Consider the following 25,224-nt stretch of genomic DNA (forward strand, 5'->3'; position numbering starts at 1 on the left):
ACAGATGTTGTCAATTCCTAGGCTATCTAGCCTCAATGCTTTGGATTTCACACAGGCACCTCATTTCAAATGTTTTCAGCAAAAGCTGCAATGCAAGTGTAGCCCCAATTAAATTATCAAGACATCTGGTCATGAATCTTAAAAGTGGTAACTATACAGAACTGGTTTCTTTATTGGGGTGGGCTGCATGGAAACTGTTTGTTCTCAATATAGATTTATTGTACTTAACAAATACTTCTCTAAATCCCAACTCAGTATGTTTCTGTGTTTTACCTTTCTATAATACTTTATAGCACATTACAATCCTCTTTAAAAGTAACATATTTGACACAGTACACATTAATATGCCGAAACTAATAGCAAATCCCACACACATAGAACCTCATTATATAGCATTTCCAAGAAATACAACTGCATTGCAAAAAAGGCATGTTCTTTTTACTGATTGCTATAAGTAAAACACAAGGTCAAATTCTGACCTCTGGTAGTTTTATTCAACTTAAGCATGTACAAGAAGTTTATTTTATAACATAAATTTCTTAGATGGGTTTATTTTAACTGTTTGTTAAAAGTCTGAAGGCCGTTTCCCTTTGCAATATGAGTATGTAAGTCATACGAGGATCACTGGGATTTACATAGGATCCTATTGATCAGAGCTCAGAAAGAGAAGAAAATTATTTATATATAAACTTCAACATTTTACATTAATTTGCTTCATCCATCTTCCTGACTCTTTTGTGTTCACTTCCTGTGATTATCTGACTGAGTTTTAGCATAAATGTTTGTAGAAAGCAAATTTCAAGGTCACATATGGTAGAATTTGCAGAAACTAAAATATTAAATTTCCACATGGAAACACTCATGATAGAGGTGCTTCCATGCTTATTAAATTATGGAAGAAACAATACCCTGTGACTTATCTGACCAAACCTAATTTACTGACCAAATAAAAACTGACTAAAAAAATATTTTTGATCAATACAGTTAAAAGAAACCCTTGACATTTAATGAATGAATGTGAATAACAAATATTTTGAATAATTCACAACCTGCTTGCAGGTATTCCATAAGGTTAAATTTCTAGAATAAATTATTTATTAATGATTTGCTCATCTCTACTGTTACTATAGCTTTAGTCCTACCAACATTTAGATTTATTTCTAACTAAACTAATACAGTAAATTATATCTGCTTCCTGGCTATGAAAAAGATCTGAAAGACTGCAATGGTTCTAACAAATCGTTGTAAGGTATTCCTCACCAACCATAAAGTTGTTCTTCAAGAGTTTTACCATTGATTTCAGTGACAGATCCAGATCCCAACATAGAAAACTATGGCAGATGGTCTAAATAAGTTCAGCAATAGTCTAGAATCTCCAAATTCTGGAGTTGTTAGTGTATGTAGTTCTGTGGGACCTGAAGCAAGCCAATAGCCTTTCATCACTGGCAAATATTTGGTGTTACCCTAAGCCTTATATATTTAAAACTTAAGGTCTATAGGAATTGAGAGTCTTTGGCTATGCAACCCAGTCCCCTTTATCCCTGAACATCCATAGACACTGAAGTGATCAAATGTTCATATGTGAACTAGAGATAGGACTCAATCAACCCCACAAAGCCAAACACCTCGATTCTTTGGGATTGGAAATTTGCAACTGGCCTCTACTGTTATAATGGATTGAATCAACTCTGGAGCCGAATGTCCGTGAATTGTAGAGAAGTTCACATCTAATCTGATTTTTGCATTTTAGACGTATCTTTAATTTGAACCAGAACTACTACCACCCCTAAGAGGCATTAAAACTAATGAGGTCTTGAACATAATAAACCTTTGGTGGTTTTGATCCAATCCATTTATTTATTCTTCCATTTCTCGATGGAAATGCTCTGGCACTCTGTTTTGAAACAGTAGAACATCAAAGCATGCTACAGAACTTTTAGTGTGAGTTAGCAGGGTCAACATGGCCATTTAGTGTGTGGCAGGCTAGTGCACTGTCAATTTACACCCAGACTTGCTGTTCACTAAGTCTCTGTGTAGACAGGCCTTTATGCAAGGAAGAAATTAAGGGGAATGTCATCCTATGGCATCTGCTTTTGAAACACATGCTCTTTTTGGTGATGTTCTCTGGGGCATAACAAATCTCCTATTCTTAATCCATGGCAGCAGATCAGTGGACTATTCTAGAATCAATAGTTATATTTACAATATTTCAGGATCACTTTATGTAATTCATTTTTATTTTTACAACATTGAGCAGTGTGTTACAGAAAGGAAATCTTTGTAGTATGTTTCCCAAAGATGTTAGCCAGCTGCATTATGACTGGTTTTACATGCAACAACATGTTATACAATTATGACATATCACTGTTTTATTCTGAATCTTTTATATTAGGCAATTGGAAAGCTTTGCTGTTCTTGGAAAGCATCCACAAGAGTAGGATTCTAAAAACTGGTTGTAGTTAGAACCAAAGACAAACTGAATCTACTACCAAAATAGCACTTTTAGGTTAATCCATCTTTAATCCAAATACAAGTTATCCAGCCTATAGCCCCAAAGCTTTGTCTTCTGGTAACTGTATCTTTTAAAATCCTCAGGGCATAGAACAGAAGTTGCCACACAGGTAACTCACAAAAACCTTAAAGATGAGCCATTTAAGATCAGAGTTCATGTCAGTAGTGTCAATGAACTGATTCAACTTGTTCTTTGCACATAATTCCTTCAGGCAAGGAAGCTACTATTTTGAGCTCATCAGGGAACTGAAGACACTGCTTTAATTAGTCTAACTGAAGAAGTAAATGCAATTATGGCTGGTTTGGTGACAGACACCCAGGGGTGAAGCTAGAATAATTAGTTGGGGGGGAATGAAGGGATGGTGAGGACCATTATTGGGGGAGCAAGGATTTTACAGCATATACTTTATAGAATGGGGATAAATAATGTTGGTAACAATCTACCTTATTGAAGCTGAATGTGCCTGTTGTTATGAACAGCAGCAAATCTGCTGACAACTCCCTTCAGAGCAAGACACTTGGACAACTATTTTTCAGTAGCCATGACAGCCAAGTCCTTTAACTGGTCATTCATCATGCAGTTCCTCAAGTAATCTTTCACCTGTCGAATCTTGAAAGGGACTATGTAAAAAGAACCAAATGCTGCTGATGAAACCACATTTGCATTTTCTGATGGAAAATTTTTCCATCATTTTCGGAATGAGCATTGTGCAGAAGGAATCATCACTGTAAACAGGAAAGAAATCAAGGAGGTCAACAAATATATTTACCTGGGTCAGCAGCTGAGCAGAAACAACTCATTTGAAGGGGAATTCAGTAGGTGGTTAAAGGAAGGGTGGGAAAGTTTGAACAAAATAAAGACGACTCTAACAGATGATGCCCATGAAGAAAAGGAAAGAACTGTTTAACTCTGCTGTTCTGCCAGCAATGATATACAGAGAAGAGAGCTGGTCAATGATGAAAGCAGAGGGAAAAAAATTGCTGTCACCCAGAAAGCAATGGAAAGGCAAATGTGTAAGATATCACTACGTGATCATATACTGAAGGAGGAGATCAGAAGGCATACAGAGGTGACCAATGTAGTGCAGGCAATGTACTACACAAAGTGAAGATGGGCGGGTCATGTAGTCTGCAGGCAAGACAATAGGGGGACAACCCATATCAGTGACTGGATCCCCAGAGACCACAAGCGACTGCTGGGCAGACCAAAAACACGCTGGGATGATCCCATGACAAAACTCTTTGGTCAGAAATGGAAAGAAGGTGCTCGCAACAAAATAGAATGGTGTGGTGTCGACTTGTGTTAGTGGAGGGAAGGACGAAGACAAGCCGGCCAAAGGTGACAAAGGTGAAAACCAGCCAATCTACCCCAGAAGTATGGTGAGTCAAATAAGAAGAGTTAAGAATACTGGTATTAAAGAAACTTGAGGGCAGAAAGCCAGTGATCTGGCAAAAAATACTGTTCTTGTGGCACGTTACTGATGTTCAACCTTTGAAACACAAACCATCCCTAATTTCAACATGTATCTTTTCTTAATAGGCAAAACTATTATTTTTGGACACTAAATTGTTCACACAAACTTAAGGCTGAACTTCAGCTGAGCTTTTGCTTTGGAATACTCAACATTTAAGAATTTCAGGCGGGATCATTTATTATTATTTGTCTAGCTCACAAGAACTAAACCTTTTTGATCAGCCACTCAAAAATATTTTCTTCATCTGGGTGTCAGTGAATCCTCCTGATGATGAATGACTGTTAGATGTAGGATCTGACACGATTTAAAAAGGAGATTCTTCAAAGATGTATTATTGGAGAAATGTTTTTCACAGTTAATTGTGGGTCCAGATATTTTATTTGAGGGAGCTGTAGTGGGCCTCTGAATGTGGTAGAGTATGGTCGTGGAAATGAGCTGATGATAGGCCTTCCCTTGTGTGACTGTATAGATTATTGTTGCAACCACTGTTGTATATTTGCAGCAAGAATTGTACAAAGGTTGTCATGTAAGGTGTCTGTGAAAAGATTAGGATTTGCTAATTATGATTATGCTATCTCTGTGTGTATATCATTTTTGTAGTTGAAGTTATGAATGTTGGCTATGTACCTGTATATCAGTGTGTTTTGATTCTGAAGTAGCCTTAGTAAAATATTTGGTCAGCTTCTTGAGAAAGGAATTTGCAAATTAAGTGCCCAATCAAGAAACACTTAGTTGACAGTGGATCTGGGAAGACTCCAATCCACATAAGAAGTCTTCCTGGGGACATTCAAGATAGCATGTGAGCAATGGCTGCCGCCTGTAAAGAACTAAGTCATGCATGGACATGTGACTTGCCCATGTAACTCCAAACTCCATTTTTGCTGTAATTTTCCACAGTAAGAACAAAGAGGTGCTCTTAGACCTGGAGGAGACTATAAAAGGCTGATGCCTCATCTCCATCTTGTCTTCAGTACTGCTTCTTGCCTCTGGAGGGACTTAGCTACAAACTGAAGCTCTGAACAAAGGACTGAATGACCCATCCCAGCTGTGGATGTACTCCAGAGACTTGATTTGAACCTGCAGTTTATTCCACCACTGCTACAAGCCTGAACCAAGAACTTTGCCATTCCTGTATGTAATTGATTCCATTTAACCAATTCTAGCTCTCATCTATATCTTTTTCCTTAAACCTTTAGATTTTAGATTTTAAAGGATTGGCAACAGTGTGATTTGTAGGTAAGATCTAACTTCTATATTGACCTGGGTCTGGGGCTTGGTCCTATGGGATTGAGAAAACCTTTTTTTTTACTGGGGTATTGGTTTTCATAACCATTTGTCCCCATAACGAGTGGCACTGGTGGTAATGCTGGGAAACTGGAGTGTCTAAGAGAATTACTTGTGTGACTTATGGTTAGCCAGTGGGGTAAAACCAAAGTCTTCTCTGTTTGGCTGGTTTGGTTTGCCTTGGTGTGCAAAGAAACCCCAGCCTTGGACTGTAACTGCCCTGCTTTAAGCAATTTGTCCTGAATTGACACACTCAGTTGGGCACCACCAAAGCCAGCATCGTTACACCTTGGCATCTGAGTGTGAAGTCCGATTCACAAAGAGCTTCATTGTGATGGACCTTGTTTAGATACACAAGGGAATGAAGAGGATGCAAGAAACCTTCCATCCAGCTTGTGCACATGGGCCATCAATGCATAGCAGCATCCTTCTGCTCCCTTGTGTAGCAAGGTGCTAGTCAGTGAAGGGAGGATATTAGAATCCGGCTCAATGTCAGCTGTGAATATTACAATAAAATATATAATTTGGGAAGAGGGGAACATAGGAGAATTCTTGCCAAATAGGTTGTTTCCAGGTAACTGAAGCACAATTAAAAAAGCCTAGCTAAGGCTGACTGAGAAACCAAATTTGTGGGATCTTTCAAGATTCCATGGATGAGACAAAGAAGAGCTGACAAAAGCTCATAATGCTCATAGGCTCAAATCCCTCATCGAGGCTTGAGCTAGTCTTGGGCTACTAGTCATTCATCAGCTGCTGGTCATTAAGACAGAAGTACTCTACTGCTCTGTTTTTTAAGCAAGATGCCAATTCACAATTCAATCCACTGTGTTGGTGTTGTCTGCCTTGTTCCATTAAAAGTGGTTTGATTTTGCAGACACAACCCTTTTCATTAAAATAGGTTTTCTGGCATCCTAATATTTTATGAAGGCCTTTTTTGAAAAAAAAAAATCTTTTCATTCCATCTCTTACCCTACGATGCTTCCTCTTGTTTTCTTACAGATAATTTTGGCAAACTGTTCACCTCAGCATGTGAAATACAATTCAGAGTCAGAGAAGGAAAGAAAAATGTCAGCATTCCATGGTAAACAGAGGGAAGGAGCCGATACATTTTTGGGAGGATTGTTAGAAAAAGCCCTCTGCCAAGGTATACTTGTAATTAATTTCACGTAAACTCCCAAATCCAGTCAGGGAATTAAGTGTTGCTGTCATGTCTTGGCTATGTGTCTGACAGATCTGTGGAATCCAGATTAGTCTGATAGGACTTGATCCTGCACGACTGAAATCAATGGGAGTTTATGAAAATTCTTCGATGGGCACAGGATCAGACCCTAAATTCAGAAGAATCTGTAACCTGAATTGGATTTGGGTGTTTGATTCAGCTTGCACTAGCCCTGCTTTGTTTACGTGTTCAAGATATTTAGGAGCCCTGAAGACCCTTATTACTCTTTCTCCCAGCACCTCCACACTTTTTGATCTTCACACAGTTCTCCTACTTTTATGCTTTGTGATGGGGTATGTATCCCACACAGTCTCTGAAAGGGTTAATGTGAGTCTGAGGGACCAATTGTGCTACTTGGCTGTATCTGGAGGGTGAGCTAGGTGTCATTAAAGATGAGTCCCAGCTGCAAGAAGAGCTGGCTGGGTGGTATTTAAAGAGGGGAAATTTTGGAGCAGAAGGGAGCTATGGGGAGGAACTCTTCAATCACTCTCTAGGAGGATTAGAGTGGGAAGACCAGGCAGGCCAAGGAGGAATCCCAGAGGGAGAGTTGGGTCCTGGGATCCTTTCTGGAATAGGGAAGTGAAGAAAGAGGCCACGAGTGATACAAAACAGCCTCTGAGGTAGAGCAGATGAGCCCTGAGAGTCATTTAACTATATAAGGGAACTACATAAGGGAAATTTAGGTGTGATGACAGGTCAAGTCTGAGGAAGGCAGAACCTGGGTTAAGTTATAGTTTTGGTTTGAGATTTCTTGGAAGATTCCAGGAGAGAGCCTTGAGCGTCCTTGCCTTGAATGGAGGGGTGAGTTTGTGAAGATATGACCTGGTAAAGGCTGTGTGATGGGAAGAAGCCCAAGAAGGTAAAAGAAATGATCTGCACCTCCACACATGAGCCCAGACTATATCATGAATCACTTTGTGGGGTGAAACTCTTAGCAATTTAATTTACTGGGAACAAATGGACTGAGCCGAAGATAATAGCAAAAGGGAATGTTACTGTGAGGAAAAGTTATGAATAAGAAAGGTTCTCTTTTATTCTCACTCAATATTAAAACCACACTATCCACTGTTCAGAGGTGATTTGCTTAACTTACGTACTTTAAGTTTAAGATTTAAGTTCAGAGGTGATTTGCTTAACTTACGTACTTAATTTTACTTACCGGAGCTGATCTGAAGGTACCTGAAATTAAGATGTGATCCCTAAGTGGTGTATTGCATGTTAATCTGAATCATCCTTTTTTAAATTACAGTCCTCTTTAAGTTACAGAGTGATAGAAGAACCAAGCTAAGAATGCAATGGGCTTTTTTTCATACTGTTTTTCTTCAAAAGTGGCAAAACAATAGAATTATTAACAAGAAAATAAGGTAATGGGGAGCAGTGGCTAATTTATACATTTCTATTTCTCCTCGGGGGATCATATTAGATTGGAGACCTCTATATTCTGCATTTAGCTTTCTTTTGAGATTATAATCGGGATTTTAACATGGTTTTCTCAATATGACATTCAAAAAACTCAGAAAATGATGTGAGTACATTTGAAGGGCACCAAAATGCCTCTCTGCAGGTATTGTAAGAGTATTCTTGGAACACCATTTTAAAGCAGTTTGGGCCTGTTTTTATTCTCATGTACACATCAGTGTAAACCAGGTTTATCTCTGTTGAATTCAGTGGAATTGCATTTGTCATGAAACTTTTATCATCCAACTTGCTCCTCTTCTGTGTCCCACACTTCATGAACTTGTTTGACAATTATCTTCCCCAGCTGGACGCATCTTTCAAATTAAGAAACACTGCTTTACTTGCCAAAAAAAATTGAACTGCAACCAGTACAAATCTCTTCCTGCAGAAACAGCTTATCAGCTCCATACTGATGTCTTTTAAAGTTAACATTCTAGTTCTGTAGTTGCTCAGGCTCAGATTTTTAAAGGTACTTAGATGTTGCTCCAGCAGCATAAAGCTGAAATCGCTTTTCAAAATGAAGACTTAGCCACCTCGGCCTTGCAACACTAAGCATAGCAACACTTAACTGCCTAAACTAAATAAATAAATAAAAAATTGGGCCTAACCCTGTAATACCACACTGTGATAAGTTGTAGTGACTGCTGGATACAAGTGCCTTTATAAATCAGCAACAGGGGCTGGATTCTCTACCGCCTTGTGTAGTCATTTACACCTATGCAAAATCTAAACAGCTGCACTTGACACCATTTTTGCACAAGTTTAAAAGATGCCACATGGTGCAAGGCAGTGAAGTATCAGGCCCAGAAGGCGCTGCTTGTCTTTTTTTAAAGGTAACTTATAGGTACATCTATGCTAGGATGCTACAGCTGCACAGAAGTGTTGTTGTTTTTTCTGTCGATGTAGTGAACCCGCCTCTCTGAAAGGTGTCAACTACGTTGATGGAAGAATTCTTCCATCAACCTAGCTGCATCTACAGCGGGGGTTAGGCTGACCTAACTGTGCCACACAGGGCATACCTAAGTGTTGCAGCTAGGTTGATCACATTTTTAGGCGCCCCCACTTTTGTCTGTATAATTTATGCTGCTCAGGGGTGAGAAAAAAAAACAGACCCCAAGTGACATAAGTTACGCCCCTTTTAAATCGTCTGGGTCGCTGGGCAATTGCCTCCTCTCCGCCCCCGTTGGCAGGCCTGGTGTCAGACATGGTGGAGAGAGACTTTGATGGATTTCTCTTGAGCCTTTAACCAGCTATCATTTATTGGGGTCATACTGAGCTTGCCCAAGATACCCTAGACCCCCTAATAATGACCTGTTCACTATGCCAAGTTTGTTTCAGAAGATTTCATTTAAGAAAGTTCATTCTGTAATCAGATAAGTTAGTGCACTGCAGATTTATTCCTTAGCATGTCTGCATTTGATATATACAACATTTTAAGTTTTTATACACTTAGCAAAGCATTTACTCTATTATCATGTAATCATTTCCAGTCTAAATACAGAATCTAGAGATTAATGTACAATAAATTTTTTCTTGTAACATTTTTATTGCTGTATTAGCTATTAAGTTTGTGTCATATTTCCAAAATAGGAAAGACAGATAAAAAATTTGCTTGCATTTAAATTGTAGTGGTTATCCTTTACTATGCTTAAGATAACATAGCTAAAATGTACTATTGTAATTAGAGCTGGTCAAATTTTGTCAATGGTGAGATTTTCAAATTAGAAAAAAACAGGGAACACTTAAACAAAAGTTTGTGATTTGGTTTTTCTCCACCTTACCCTCAATACCCCAAGATTTTTGACCAACTATAAAACTTGTCATTTTTTTTCAAATTTTGATGAAACTTTGAATTTTTTAAAAAAGTGTGTGGAGCGAGGGGGAAGGGGGGTGGTGGAGGAGAAAGCACACATTCCCTCACCGCCTTTTTTTCCTGGACAGCTCTAATAACACTAATAATGACTAATACAATATTTTACATTTATAAAGAGTCCAGAAGGGTTTTATCCAGAAGGGTTTCTAAACTCTTCATCTCAAAGGATCCTAAGCAATACATACATGGTAGAGAAGTCACTTACCTACCACTGGAGTGTATCCACATCTGTGTGGCACTGGGCATCTGTTTAACACTGTATATTGCTATATAGTAGTTTAGGATAGGAAGTGAAGAATAGCAGAAAATCTTGGTCTTGTAAAAGACAGCTGCTTCAAACAGTACAGCCCCTATTAATCCACAGGTTCAGCAAGACTTATAAGGGAGAGTACCACCAGTTGACTCACTGTCACCACTTAATTCAGAAAGTGGTTTCTCCAAGTAATAACTTAGACCTATTTGTACTTGGCTTAGGAGAGATGATGAGGACTCAGCCCAGGCTGTATGCATGGCTTGGGGAGATAAAACAAATAAACCAGTATGAATGCTTCACTATTTTCCAACATTATATTTCCTTGACATGCAACAAATCTTTTATCTGTTGTTCCTGTTTTGGAAATATGATGCAAACTGACATTAACTAATATAGTAATAAAACTGTTACATGGAGAAATATATTGTACATTTTGTATAGATTTTGTAGTTAGACTGGAAGTTATTACATAATAGATGACCTGCTTTTCTAAGTGAATAAAAACTTGAATTCTGTGTATAGCAAATGCAGACATGCAGTGCACTAACATAGATAAGTTTACACCCACAAAAGTGGGTCAGTTAAAGTTTTCTTTTGACCTTTTTACTATTGGGTTAACTACTACTAGTTTTAGTAGTATTCCCTGTTGTAAGCATGGGAAAAAAACATCCAATCTACAGTGTGTGTGTATGTGTGTCGGTGTGTATTTATAGCATTATATAAATATCACTCACTAAGTAGGAGGATTTCCAGGACAAGTGTGGCCAATCACATCAACTTCTGCAATAGCCAGAATTTATTATTTTTTTAAAGTAAATGTCTAGCCTATTTAAAAATGTGAATTGAATGTGAACCAGTCCTGAAGCTGCAGGGCACCATGAGGAGCTTCTACTGTTACTCTGGCAGGCATTTAGGGGAGTTCCACTTACTCTGCTTCAGTTCAGTTCAGCACTCTACAAAACAAAGCTACCAATAGTGCCCGACTTAGAGATCACCATTTAAGGGCTCAGCTCATTGCAGCCAATAGAAAGACTCCTGTTGACTTCAGTGGGAGCTGGATTGGGTCATAAAAGAACAGACAAAACAATACAGGGTTATGGCTCAGCCTGCAGTTGAATCCTTAGCAGCCTGTTAAAAGTTTAAGGCTCTTTTGGCTACTGGAATAAGACAAATGAGCCAAAGAATGGGCTGGGATATGGCCCACAGACTGCTCTGTCTAAGCAGAGGGAGATTATCTAGAAGTCATTGGAATCTGTATTTTTGTTAATAGAAGTTTAACACCATTTTTAGCTTAGGCGGGTTATTTGCTGTTTTGGTCAAATAGTTGTTTTCTGCATCTCTCCCTTTTATTCTCTTTCATCTCTCTATTGCCTGCTAGCCTCATCTATATTCTTTTTATTCTTTACAGTTTTTAAATGCACATTACCACTTCTGCCAGGCCACTCGTCCCCTGCTGCACAGAATCAGTGTTTCCACAATGTGCACTTCCTCTAAGCTTGGAACTGTCACACACGAAGGAGAGAGGAGCTGTTTTCTGATGATTCAGTGCAGCAGGGGATAGATGCTCAAACGGTAGCACTAGTATACAATTAAGACAGGCTAAAGGAGCATGAATAGAACAGCGAAAGCTGAAGAACCCTTTGATGTAACAAAGTCAGGGTTTCCCAGGTCTGTTTGCAAGAATGCTGTAGGCAAATTCATAAAACACTGGATATATTTGTAGCAGTTGATCACTGTATTTTGGTGTAGCAATATAAAGTGGACATGGGCTAATTATGATCCATCCATTATGATCCATTATCATCAATTCAGATCCAATTATCTGAAAGTAAAACACACCCCACTGAGTCTTTGCAAAACCTCAACCGTAAATTACTCCAGTTTTGTCCATCTCTAATAAATATTTATAAATAACTTACAAAGCTCTGGCTTCCTTCATAATTTTAATACTTCTTTTAAAAAACAGAAGAATTCTTAAATGATCTTCTACCCACGGCTTATTGCTGCATGAGTTTTCCCATATTGCCAAGTTAATCAGTAGGTATGTTTGGGAATTCAGCATGGTCAGCATTTCACAGGAGTTGCTCAGTATCTCATATTTAGAAATGATTGGATCTTTCCAAGCTTAAGAGAACTTTATGTCTGAGCTTTACAAACATCTGAAGGTTTTATACTGCCACCCATCACTAACATCTGAAGGCCTTCCACATAAAATCAACAGCAATAGATAGCAAAGTCCCTAGTGGATCTGACTCTTTGGCACTTCTTTCTTTTTGAGTTCACAATTGTGTTTGGTGTAGTGTTTTTGGTAATTCATGAATCAAATACACTTGGAACTTTTCATTCATTAATCTCAAAGGTAGGGCAATATTATTGTTCCCATGATAAGGTTGAGGAAACTCAGGTGCAGAGGAGGTAAGTGACATGCCCAAAAGCACACTGGAAGCCAACATCAGATCCAGGACCATAACCTGACTCAGTCTGGTGTTTTAACCCATGCATCATACTTCCTCACCATATACTTTGTGCAATAGGGAAGAATTTAACGTCAAGACTTAAGTCACATATGAGTTGGGAAATTTAACTCTGCCATGCCGTGTATGCATTGCAAACAGGGTCTTTGACTGAAAGTGGCCTATATGTCATCAGCTGGTCATTCCTTTTCCAAAGGATTACTTTTAAATGATCTCACAGGCACATTTTCAAAGCAAAGCAGCGGTGACATACAGAGTCTGTCTCCAAATGTTACTTATCTTAAACCAAAACTTACTTCTGTTGAAGACAAATCCTCTGTTATTCCACTCTTTATCATTGTACCCATCACAAACACCCTATTGTGAAACAAAGGTCTTAGAAAATGTTAGGCAGGTTGTAGAAATTCACATTAGACTCTTTTATACTTCCTTCAGTGTTGTTTTTGGTTCTGCTTCTCATGCTGAACCTTTGTTGTCACACAATTGGAAGGCAAGTGTCATGTATGCCTCTTGTAACCACCTTTTCCAATGGAACAAGGATATTGTTATTGCTGTTTAGCTCCTACAAATGTGGAAGAAGGCACAATCCCTCCCTTGAGGAGCTCAGTCTAGAGAAGCCATTCCTTTTTGGAAGTGATAGTTTGGCCAGGCTTAATTCTGAAGAGGATTATGCACAGTACAATATGTTTTATTCAATAAAGGTGTTCTCTTATCTAATATGAGTTTGCCTCTGCAAAAGTGTCCTTGAATGTCTATTATAATTTGTGTTATGCTCTCAAGACTCTGTGTTTAAAATAGATACTTATGACAAGCACCTTCTATTCAGGTAAGCACTCCAAACACACTTTATGCATAAGATCAAGGACTGAAAACACACTCAGAACATTTTGAATAATTCCTTTCCCTTGCAGGAATGCTCTTGAGAAACACTGAAACCTCCAGAATAATGTGCCATGCATTTCAAACACTACAAAGGCATCTAACTGTAAGCATCATTTTAGAAAAACTGGATGTAAAATGTAAGGGTAAAAGACCTTTTAATCTATGGGTCACTCAGGAGAATGTACAGTTGCTTGGCAGAGGCCGGGCTGTGGGGATGTCCTCTTCACCAGTTTCGTTATTACATTTAATAATCTCCTAAGGGCTTGCAGTGAAAAGAACTGGCTGGAACTGATATTTGACTAGCAGGAATAAAGCTTTTTTAAAAGACTGACATTTAATCTGAAACGAACTGTTTATTTTTACATAATTTCTTCTGGCACAAAGCTCCCACCATTTTGTCTCTCTCAAAATTCCATTGGTTTTACCCATTCTTATTTTATTGTCTTGTTTTTCTTTTTATCCTATACTGTAGCTATCTCATCATTGGACTATTTGAGTATTATGTCCTATTTTAGGTATAGACTGCACCATTTGTGTATTTATTTTAACAAAGAATAAAGGAAGGAAGAAAATCTGAAAAAAAATATCTTTAATAGGAATTTAGTGTTGGTGAAAGATATTGGATTTAGAGCTCTGGAGAATGAAGTACTCTGTTTATCCATATAGCTGATATAGCACATGCATTGGCAGCTTTTTCCATAGCAATCCACCAATGTGCCTCAATCCTGAGCTGTAGAAACGGACATTAGAAGTAAGAGAGCTAGGTTTGCTCTTCAGCTAATGCCAATGGAGCTAGGTCAATTTACTTCTGTGTAGCTATGCCAATTTAACCAGTTGAGTGGTCAGTCTCTTTGGTATATGGTCCTCCTGACTTTGTTCTTTGCCAACAGGTGTAGTAACTAGCGCTAGTTGTGAAGAAATGTTTAAACATGTGAGTACATACAATGTACAAATGTGGAATTTAATATAATTTATTTATTCCAATAAGGAAAGACACAGATGCTGCTGTGAACAGTTCCTCATGCTTTTTTCCTTTCCAAAGACAGATGCAACTAACTTCCTGTTAAAGATTCCAAGTAATGTAGTCCAGTAATGAAGTAATTTTCTATATGAATGAATAGCATAATTGGAACTACCACTAGAGGGCATTTAAAATGATTCAGGCCAAATCTTGCTCTCCATCACAATGATTTCAATCTAGAGTAACAGCCAGAAACTTTGGTGGAATTCCTCCAAATTTAAAATACTGTAACTGAAAGTTGAATCTGAAGATTCCCATTTGAAAGATTAGCAGGTCATTTAAAAATAAAATGTGACAGACAGGTTAGAGTAATTTTTTGAAAGCAAAATGAAGTGTGCAGTTAAAAACAAATGTGCAAATTTATCCGTAAGATTTGAGGATGCTTTCCTTCCACCATCCCTAGAACCAAACTTGGTTGCCTTTGTGGCCTAGAGATCAGGTGCCTCTAGGATGGCTTTATAAAAGTTGGACATACAAGCAGTGCAGACCCAGACTTCAATCTTTTACCTCACTGCAGTTCTCAGGAGCCCCATTTCCCTCAGTCTTCCCTATATACTTTTCAGAGTAACAGCCGTGTTAGTCTGTATTCGCAAAAAGAAAAGGAGTACTTGTAGCACCTTAGAGACTAACCAATTTATTTGAGCATAAGCTTTCGTGAGCTACAGCTCACTTCATTGGATGCATACTGTGGAAATTGCAGAAGACATTATATACACAGAGACCATGAAACAATACCTCCTCCCACCCCACTCTCCTGCTGGTAATAGCTTATCTAAAGTGATCACTCTCCTTACAATGTGTATGATAATCAAGTTGGGCCATTTCCAGCACAAATCCAGGTTTTCTCCGCCCCCCCCCCCCCACACAAACTCACTCTCCTGCTGGTAATAGCCCATCCATACTTTGTAACTGAGGCCAGCCCATCTCCAGCGCTGTGCTGCAAAGACTCCCTTGTGGGATCCCTGCTGTCCTAGTTTTGTCTTCCCTTAGCTTTTCCTCCACTTCCTGAAGAATCTCTGAGGCAAAAGCACAGGAAAATCACACCTCCCTTTGGCAACATGTCACAGTAGCGCTTTAGATTGCCTCAACTGGAAAAGTTGGTGCCATGCTGGAGCCTGCACCAGTAACGAGGGAGCTCCAGGGCCTTATTTCAGCTGCTGAACTATTAGTAGCTGTGGCTTGGACATCACTTCTTTGTGTTTGCTCTCAGTGGTGGATTAAAGCTAAATGGGGCCCTGATCCACCAAAATCATAGGGCCTCTATTCAGGCCTCTCTCTTCACTGGCCCGTCGCCCAGAGTGATGCTTGTCTTTCTCCTCTTCCCCAGTGCTTGAACTACTTTCCAAGTGAGGAAACCAGCCATTCCTTAGGCTGCCCTGTGGCTTTTTGGCAATTTTTTTTTTTTTTTTTTTTTTTTTACCACTCCACCACTGCTGCTTCCTCTCTCCACACCCACATATCTAGATGTGATGGTGCTGGCACCTGATTTGGTTTTAGTCCATTGATTTTTGACCTTCACACAGTTCTCCTACTTTTATGCTTTGTGATGGGTATGTACCCTACACAGTCTCTGAAAGGGTTAATGTGAGCCTGAGGGGCCAATTTTGCTACTTGGCTGAATCTGGAGCGTGAGCTAGCTGTCATTAAAGATGAGTCCCAGCTGCAAGAAGAGCTGGCTGGGTGGTATTTAAAGAGAGGAAATTTTGGAGCAGAAGGGAGCTATGGGGAGGAACTCTGCTATCACTCTCTAGGATTAGAGTGGGAAGACCAGGAGGGCCAAAGAGGAATCCCAAGGGAGAGTTGGGTCCTGGGATCCTTTCTGGAACAGCGAAGTTTGGAAAGAGGCCACGAGTGGTACAATACAGCCTCCAAGGTAGAGCGGATGAGCCCTGAGAGTCATTTAATTGAGGAACTATAAGGGAAATTTAAGTGTGATGATATGTCAAGCTTGAGGAAGGCAGAACATGGGTTAAGTGGTAATTTTGGTTTGAGATTTCTTGGGAGATTCCAGGGGAGAGCCCTGAGAGTCCTTGCCTTGACCGGAGGGGTGAGTTTGTGAAGATATGGCCTGGCAAAAGGCTGTGTGATGGGCAGAAGCCCAGGAAGGTAACAGAGACTATCTGAATAGACAGATCTTGACTGCTCGCTACAGGACTGGGCTGTAACGCAAATTGGAGAATGGGCCTGGATTACCCTACCAGCCACCCGAGAAGGTGATGAGAAGCCCCCTGCTCTCTCCCCCTTGAAATAAGGGGATGAGGACACTGGAAAGCCTTGAGGCAAGAAGGTGTAAGGATCATGCTTGAAGACCTGCTGTAAGGACTTTGGACTTATTTGTTGGATTTTGTTACCCTATAAGTGGTGGGACTCGATTGTTACCTGGCCAGAGGGCTGAGTTAATGGGAAGACAGACCACTGCAGGGCCAGACTAGCTGTCGGCAGAGGGTGCCAGATGGGAAAAGAGCCTGCTATTCCATACCCAGCCATGAGAGGGTGAGTGTACTCTCCTGCACAAATTCTGACCCAGCTTGTCCTCAGAACATCACATATGAACTGAAACAATGGCTTCGTCTTGGGAGCATGGGAGCTCTCTTTTCCCTCTTTCCATCATGCTCGCTTCCCATTGTTGATTGCTAAATTAGGAGGTTTGCTAATTAGGAGATTGCTAAATTGGGTCACTATAAAATGGAAAAAAAAATACTGACAAGAAAGAAAGAGAGATGTATGTGGGTGGGGACAGAGGGCAGAGAGTTCAGGCCAACATATAAAGGAGCAGTAAATTCACCTCAAATATTCAGAGTCCAGCTCCTGACTGGATGCTTGTCTGAATTAGTCAAACATTTTGATATGTTCCTGTGGCTGAAACTGTGTGAAACACTGAGGTTTTGGCTCAGAGAGGGATTCTGAGTTCAGCTGCCTCTAAGCTTAGCTTCAGGTTTGAGTTTGCAGCTAAAAACAAGACTTAGACAAAAATGTGTTGATTGGCTTTGGTTTGGGCCTATGCAACACAACCAAACTTCACATTTTTTTAATCCTTATTTTAGTGGGGTGAGGCAGAAGATCCCTCGCATTCCCTGTCACCCAGACAAACTATTGGAATAAGACTTGGGACCACAAACTCCCATCTAGACTTACCTCTCCCTCTCCCCCCTAACAGGTTGTCTGGAAAAGTCTCAATAACTTACATACACACGCTGTTGATTTTGTCATGAGTCTCATGATTATTGTTTTCCTTGAAGCCACAGCTCCTGGAGTCATGATTTCAGCCTTCATTCTCAAAGACAAAGTAAGTTTCTAGCCCTTGTGGCTGTGGAGAAAGCTTCAAAATGTAACCCCAGTGCACCCTAAAGGCTCAAAAAGCAGAAGGCAATTCAAAAGAACCCCAAATGGATTATTTTTACATAATCTCATGATTTTAAAGCCAATCTCATGATTTTTGGTGAGCCTGACTTATGATTTTTGAACGTTTGGGGTTGGCACTACTGCACACAACACATCCCTCTGAAGTCGGTAGCCAGTGCACTTCCCCAAACTTCTTCTGAGTAGTGTTGGCAAACTAGGCCCACCTCTCCCTATGTTATATCCCATAGCTGGCATGGGGCACAGCTTGCTTACCCATTTTTTTTTTTAAGTAGGGAGACCCAAAGGGCTCTACCTGATCTTGCTGCTGCATGTCTACTTTAGTTCATGTTGGGTCTTAAGATGCAAAATACCCACCCATCCTCCAGCAGAACCTCATTTGGAATCTTATGAAAAATCTGACCTACCTGTAGTCGCATTCTTCATACCTTCTCCCAAGTAGAACCATTTTAGAAACATGACCTATGTTGTACAAAATGGTGATTCCTGGAGCAATGTCATCCAATCTGCATTAGCTGATGGCATGATCTCGCCTCTGTTGCAAATCCTATTTTAGGCTGATCAAAACTGCACCTTTGAGCAAGTCTGTGCTTGTTCAAGTTTTGCATGTCCTACCTGTTTATTGCTTATCTTCCCACAGCATTAGCCTTGTATTGAAATAGCAATGATATCCACTTGTAAGGCTTCAAGGAACCTTTCAAAGGAAGGAGTGTAACATGATCGTGGTATGCTCAGAAATGTATTCATTGTGATGGCTTTGTCTTTGTAAATCTTTTCAACATTGTGCAGGGTAGCCATGGCTGCTGGCTATTAGGGCTGCACACTGCTTTTCAGATTTACAGCTGTGTGCTTGTCATTTCCAGATGCAGTTTTACTAAGACAGTCACTCAGGAAACATTGTGAGAAGCAGCAGGTTTCCAGTAAAACATGCCCATAAACACCATGGTTGCTGGCAAAATAAGGCTTACACCCAGATGCTTTAGCCAAAAATACAGTCTACTCTTTGTTCACTCTTACCCTAAGGGTTTCACTCAGCCCCATAAATATATACAATGGAACAACCCATCCAGCTGCGTGTATGGGATACAAAATATCCTATCTGCAGATATGATTGCTGTTTATTGCATGTTTTGACTTGAGTTAAAATTAATTGTTGAGATCGGTTCAGAAAGAGGTGAAGAAAGTGCTATGTGGGTATTATTATTCCTTTGTCATTGGGTGTGTTAGATACAGCAAAGTCAAAACTGGTTATGAATAGGTGAACTAATAGTCATGTGGTGTCAAATGTGGCAAATTCAAGTAGTGACAGATTCACGTAACTCTTTCATAAGATCCAACCCCAGTTGCTGAATTTTGAGGCAGTTTGCATGTAGATTGGGCCCTGGCCTCGCTCAATAAGGGGACAAACCAGAATCCCATGGACTCAGTTGGCACCCTGTGTAGTATTGTCAGCCCTGGGCAGAGTCTGGGTGGGATGCTGTAGAGCTTTTGTTATGAAAGCCACTTGGAACTGGACACAGAATACAGCTGAGCTCTTGCAAGCACCTGAAGTACTGAGTGATCACTGAACATCACACTTTGCAAATTGCCCTGAATAAGAAGCAGTGTACATTTGTGTTGCCCTACAAGCAAGTTATTGATCAAGTTCAGGCTTAGTCACAGTTAGATCCTTGCTTCCCCTTGCTCCATGGGGGGAGTAAACTGTGCCAATGCTGTTCCGGGAGCCTTATTTCCCCCTCCATACTGATTTAGTTGTGCTGGCCAGCCTTTGTGGGGGGGCAGAGTCAAGGCTCTGCTCACTCCCCAGCCTGTCTGCTGCTCTCCCCATGCATTAGTGACCCACGGTGTGGGCAGTACATTCAGGGAAGTAAGGAAGTGCCTTACAGTGCTTAGTCTCCTCTGTGACTACATTAGGCAGTTCACAATAGAGGCCTGAGCATTCCTCCCCCATACTTTGAGGAAGTTTCCATTCAGATATGATTTTAGATCCAAATCTCATTTCTTGGCCTATTTCCAGATCAGAATTTAAGGACCAATCTCAGATCAAGTTCCCCTGTAAGCTACATTTTTGTAAATAAGCTTAGTTTCCATCATGATATTGATGTATCCTGTTCTCTTTCTTTCTTTCTTTCTTTCTTTTCTTTTCTTTAAAAAATAAAACTTTTTCAATAAATCTATGTAGACAAATACTTTTCTCTTTAAAGGAGCGCAGTCTACATTAGAAAAGTAGAGACTGGATATTGGTACTTGTGTTTTTCCACCTTGTTTAGGGTAGGAGAGGTATAGTATGTTCAAACTCAGATAACACAGCTGAAATTGAGTACTTTATCTTTCCTCATCATCTTTGTGATTTGAGCAGCACATTTTGTTCGCTGGCAAATTTTGCCTGTTCCTTTTTAACCTCTGTAGCACTGTAATCCTTATAGTTCCTTTTAGAGAGTCGGGGAAAAGGAGATGTATTCATTACTGGAGCACCCCAGACATTTTCTGTCTAATGTATAGAGATGTACTGGATGAAAGATACCTACTGCCAGCTTGTCAGCCAGTACATGGGTCTGTGCATTCCTAAAAGAAAGTGCTTTTGTGTCATGACTCCTGCCTGCTATCCTGTGATTTTTTTTTTAAAGTGGTCTAGCAAGCCAAAAACAATAGTGACAAATTGAAATATAGGAGTGATACTTCAGGACAGTTCCCACCCACACACACATAGTAGACCACGATCTTGGCCCTTGGGATTGAAGTTTATTTGGTGAACTTCTTTTGGTAAGAAAAAGAAATATCTATCCTTCAAAGTTAATGAAGAAAATAATAGCATTAGCTGCACATTGTTAATCCTGTAATGCAAAAATGATGCATCCACTGTATGTTGACTGGAGTTGACAGTTATTGTGAAAAATTATATTTCCATGTGGATTGGGGAAGAAAATGACTTGGTGAAATAAAATGCTTAGCATCACACACTGAGGCTGGATGTCCCCACTTGATGTCATATTTGCTATGTAAAGGATCTTTTTAGGTCAAACTACAATTTTCATTGTCTCAGTAAATTCTGCATTCTGCTCTCCCCCCCCCCCCCCTTGTAAATCCCTTCCCTTTTCTTATTTTTTTGATTGCTCAGGGGAGCTGGTTTAAAAATATATATATTACAAAAAAAGAAACCCTTTTGAAATTTCGAAGTCCCTCTCATTCTGGATTTTGAAATGGAACAGTTTCTGAAAGTTAACAATTAATAAGCTACAGTTTTTTGATTTGTTGTTTTGATGTTCATGTATTCCATTTTCCCACTGAATGCAATAGACCAAATGATGTCTAGTGGAAGGAGGCAGAGCAGGAGAGGTTGGTTGTGGTGTTTCACTTCAATTTTCCTTTAGCCTCTCTAACTTTTTAAAAATTTACAGAGGGAAAGATAAACAATAAATAATCCCAAAATTCTGATTTCAACAAAAATATTTAAAAATGTCGAATTTTTGTGTAAGCTTTAATTGTTTGTCATTTTTTTCCAGTCAAACATTCTGAACAAAAAATTTCTGACCAGCTCCGGTGCTGAGGTAGAACTTTCCTTTTTGCTTACCTCAAAACTGCAGTAGGAACCATAGTGTCTTACTGAACCACAGCAAATGGCACCTTCAAAACTCTGATGCACCTCATGATTCTGTGCATTGGCTGCCACACCATTTCAGAGGAAGCTTTGTATGTAACATCTTTGAGATTGAGAGAGTCTTTAAGACTGCACAGTGAAGCAATCTTGCACACTGTTTCACATTTGTCACTACATGTAGACACAGCTCCTAAGCTGTGGTTTTCCCCAGATTTCTCAAGTAGCCATAGTGAGGCACTGTTGAATAACAACAAACAATTATTAGTAGAGATCGGCTGGAAATACACAGTTCAGATCTAGATCTGAAATTCCCCAAATTTTAAGGGCTGTTTATATCTGGGGTGCTGAACTTCATTCATATTTTGAGCCTGTCTTGACAAGATTGTCTCTATGTTTCTATGTGTGCACGTTCACTTATTTAGGTACCTATGCAGGTAGGAAGCTATAGTTTGGAGAGAAAGATAAAACACAGTTCAATTCCTCATGTTTTATTTGCATGAGTTAGGCTGATTACATCGTCCAGGAGTGACAGAGTGAGACACGCACAGGTCAGTTGTTAGGTCACCCTAATGAGGGCAAATAAAACGTGTTTCTTCCAAAGAGGTGGAGTACCTTATTAATTAGGCATTTGTGGAGTGCTATTATTTTTTTATGCCTTGGTTTTATGGAGGTTGTTTTCCTGTGAATCTGCATTTATAGTTGTAGTTTTATACACCGTGTTTTCATGTCATATCTGAAAGTGTAAGTATTAATGTAATTGTTCTAAAATGGAAATAAATATATATTCTCCGTACCTAGTTTTTGGACATCACCTAATTTTTTGGACATCACCTAATTTATCCCCTATGGTGCGAGAAATAATGAGCTTTTTATATACACTATCTCACACATGACATATATGCACCGTATTTGGTTATGCACTGTAGTTTCGTGGCCCTAACACTGGAGTAAAGAGCTCTATCAAAATTGCCTTATAATTAGTTGTAATGGGTAATCTTTTTCTGTGAAAACCAACAAACCTCCTAAAAGAAACAAGCTTCAAGATAGTGACATCTTACAGATTTCAAACACCTAGTCCATTTCGTAGAATCATAGAAGATTAGCGTTGGAAGAATCCTCAGGAGATCATCTAGTCCAACCCCCTGCTCAAAGCAGGACCAACCCCAACTAAATCATCCCAGCCAGGGCTTTGTCAAGCCAGGCCTTAAAAACCTCTAAGGATGGAGATTCCACCACCTCCCTAGGTAACCCATTCCAATGCTTCACCACCCTCCCAGTGAAATAATTTTTCCTAATATTCAACCTAAACCTCCCCCAATGCAACTTGAGAACATTGCTCCTTGTTCTGTCATTTGCTACCACTGAGCACAGTCTAGCTCCATCCGAGGTACTAATGCAACTTTCAGAATCTTAATTCTATTATGACTAAACTAAAGAGCCTAAGTCACTTTCCTTTCAAAAGAAAAAGTGGAGTTCCTTGATCACCTTACTCCATGTAGAGGATAATACCATGCTGGGCTGACTGCATTAGGTATTTTCGCCTCGTATTGCAGCTTGCTGTTATACCACTACATTTTATTGGTCACTGAATTATTTTCATTCCCAGTGCCACTAAACTTCTGAAACTGACTGTGGACATGTGTAGGTCAAGGGGAAGGAAAATTAAGGGTCATCTTAAGTTTATACAGTGGTGCTCTTTCATTTTCTATAAACCTAACTGCATTTAGACTCCCTGTTGGGTAAGCTTTTTTCCTGTCTATTATTTTCAAAGGAGAGAGTGCATATGACAGTCTGAGAATCACACCAGCCTGAACACAGATGGTGGGGATTACACCACACTGAGCCTTGACCTTCAAAAGCCTGCCGTTTCTTTTCAAGGTTTCTCTTCTTTGACAGCTAGACTGGCTTTTGTCAATTAATTTTATTAATGCCAATTTTTTTTTCTTATGATCAATTACCTGTGCCTTTATAACATGACTCAAAATCACAGAAATATTCAAAGCAAGTTCCAGGTTGAAAGACTGAAACAATTCCCCCACCCCACTCCCAAAAGCCACTATGAAATACTGGAATATTTAACTCATCATGATGAAACACAGTCCAGGTTCTACTCAACTTTTTCAGCAACTCCCTGTGCTAACAGATTTCAACCAGTACAAAAGAGGAGGAAGGAGTTTGGCTATATGTACATCAGGGTTGTAGTGAACTCTATTTATGTAAAATAAGGGGAAAAAAGAAATGCATTTTTGAGATGGCTACAAAGCATAAAAGATCTCAGCAAAAAACAACAACACAAGCTTTATTTTATAATAAAAAGGCAGCTATATGTAGGGCCAGATGTTACAGACATGACTCATGATGAATAGTCTTTTCCCCTTATTCTTTGAAAAATCCCATTGGAATTAGTGGGGCTACTTGAGGAGTTATGGGGCTACTCAGTGTGAGCAAGGTTGGCAGATAATGCTCAAATAATGACTTGTGCCTTCAATTATATTTTGTTTAATGGTGAAGGCATACTGTCTGCTAACAGAGTTAAATATCCCATTGACACAATGTGACGTTACTATGGAAAAATACAGGAAGGCCTGTAAATGTAAACAAAGATTCAATTTCTCCTATGTTATATCAGTGTAACCTCACTGAAGTTAATGGGGATGCATCAGTATGATAGAAAGTCGAATTTAGTCATGGTCTTTATTGTATTCTATGATGAGCAAACCAAAAGTTGAAATGCTTATCGAAAGCTTTCCTATCTTGCCTGAACCACATGCGTCTGTAAAATTTGGGCTTTGAATCTAAGCAGAATAGGCTTTCTTGTGGGATTTATGCTATTTCTTCTTTGGGACCCAGCTGGAAACACAAGAGCAGTTTTTCTCTCAGTACTTCAGCACTTCCTGCCCTAGTCACAAAAGAGAGTTCAGAAACATTTAAATAGGACACTTATAAGTTAGCTTTGCAGTTCAGAACCTCAAAAATGGTCTGGTTTGAATTTGTTTCTAAAACTGGATGACTGATCAAGGGCATTCTGACTTCATTTGAAACATCCATCCCTAACCAAGGAGCTATGGGATTAAAACTATCTTTGCAGCAGAACGAGTAAGAGCAAGTTTACTAGGGGCAGATCACAGCCTGGGCCAATGCGGCCATACAGCAAAATAAGGAGAGTAGGTCAGTCCCCCACCATACATACACTACCCTATGCATCCACTATGTATCTCCCCTTCCTGCATAACCAATACCTCTCTTCTCCTTTGCACGGGTGGGCATGTCCTCCTTTGTCCTCGCCCTCGTACACCAGCCTGCTGACGATAGTAATCTGCTACTGGTATGGGGCAGTAGCAGACAACTTCCCAAGAGGGAGGAGAAGTAGGGAAGTAATTGTCACAATACAGCAGTACTGAACTGGGGCAGTACAGCTAAATATTCCCCTTACACAGAGCTGGACCTAAAGACACAATCTAACCATAAATGAAAACTTTACAGGTGTTAACATATAAGAAAATTACAGCAGTACAAACCCTTTGATACACAGGGGAGTTATGCAATTAATTCTCATTAATGTTAATAGGAGTTACCAATATAAATCCTGTTTCCTCGGAAGTACAGAGCAAAGTTAAAAACCCTAATAAATCTGACTCAAATATAGTGATATTTATTCAAACCACAGTATAATCACTATAATAACATCATGGTGCTGTAACACATGTTGAAATATAGTGTTACATCATGTGTACATATTATTTGTTCTGATAATTTTACTACAATGAATTATAGTTCAACCATTGGTTTAGGATAAAAATATAGTTTTAATATAGC

The sequence above is a fragment of the Lepidochelys kempii genome, chromosome 9 (assembly GCF_965140265.1).
Source record: "Lepidochelys kempii isolate rLepKem1 chromosome 9, rLepKem1.hap2, whole genome shotgun sequence".
NCBI lineage: Eukaryota > Metazoa > Chordata > Testudines > Cheloniidae > Lepidochelys > Lepidochelys kempii.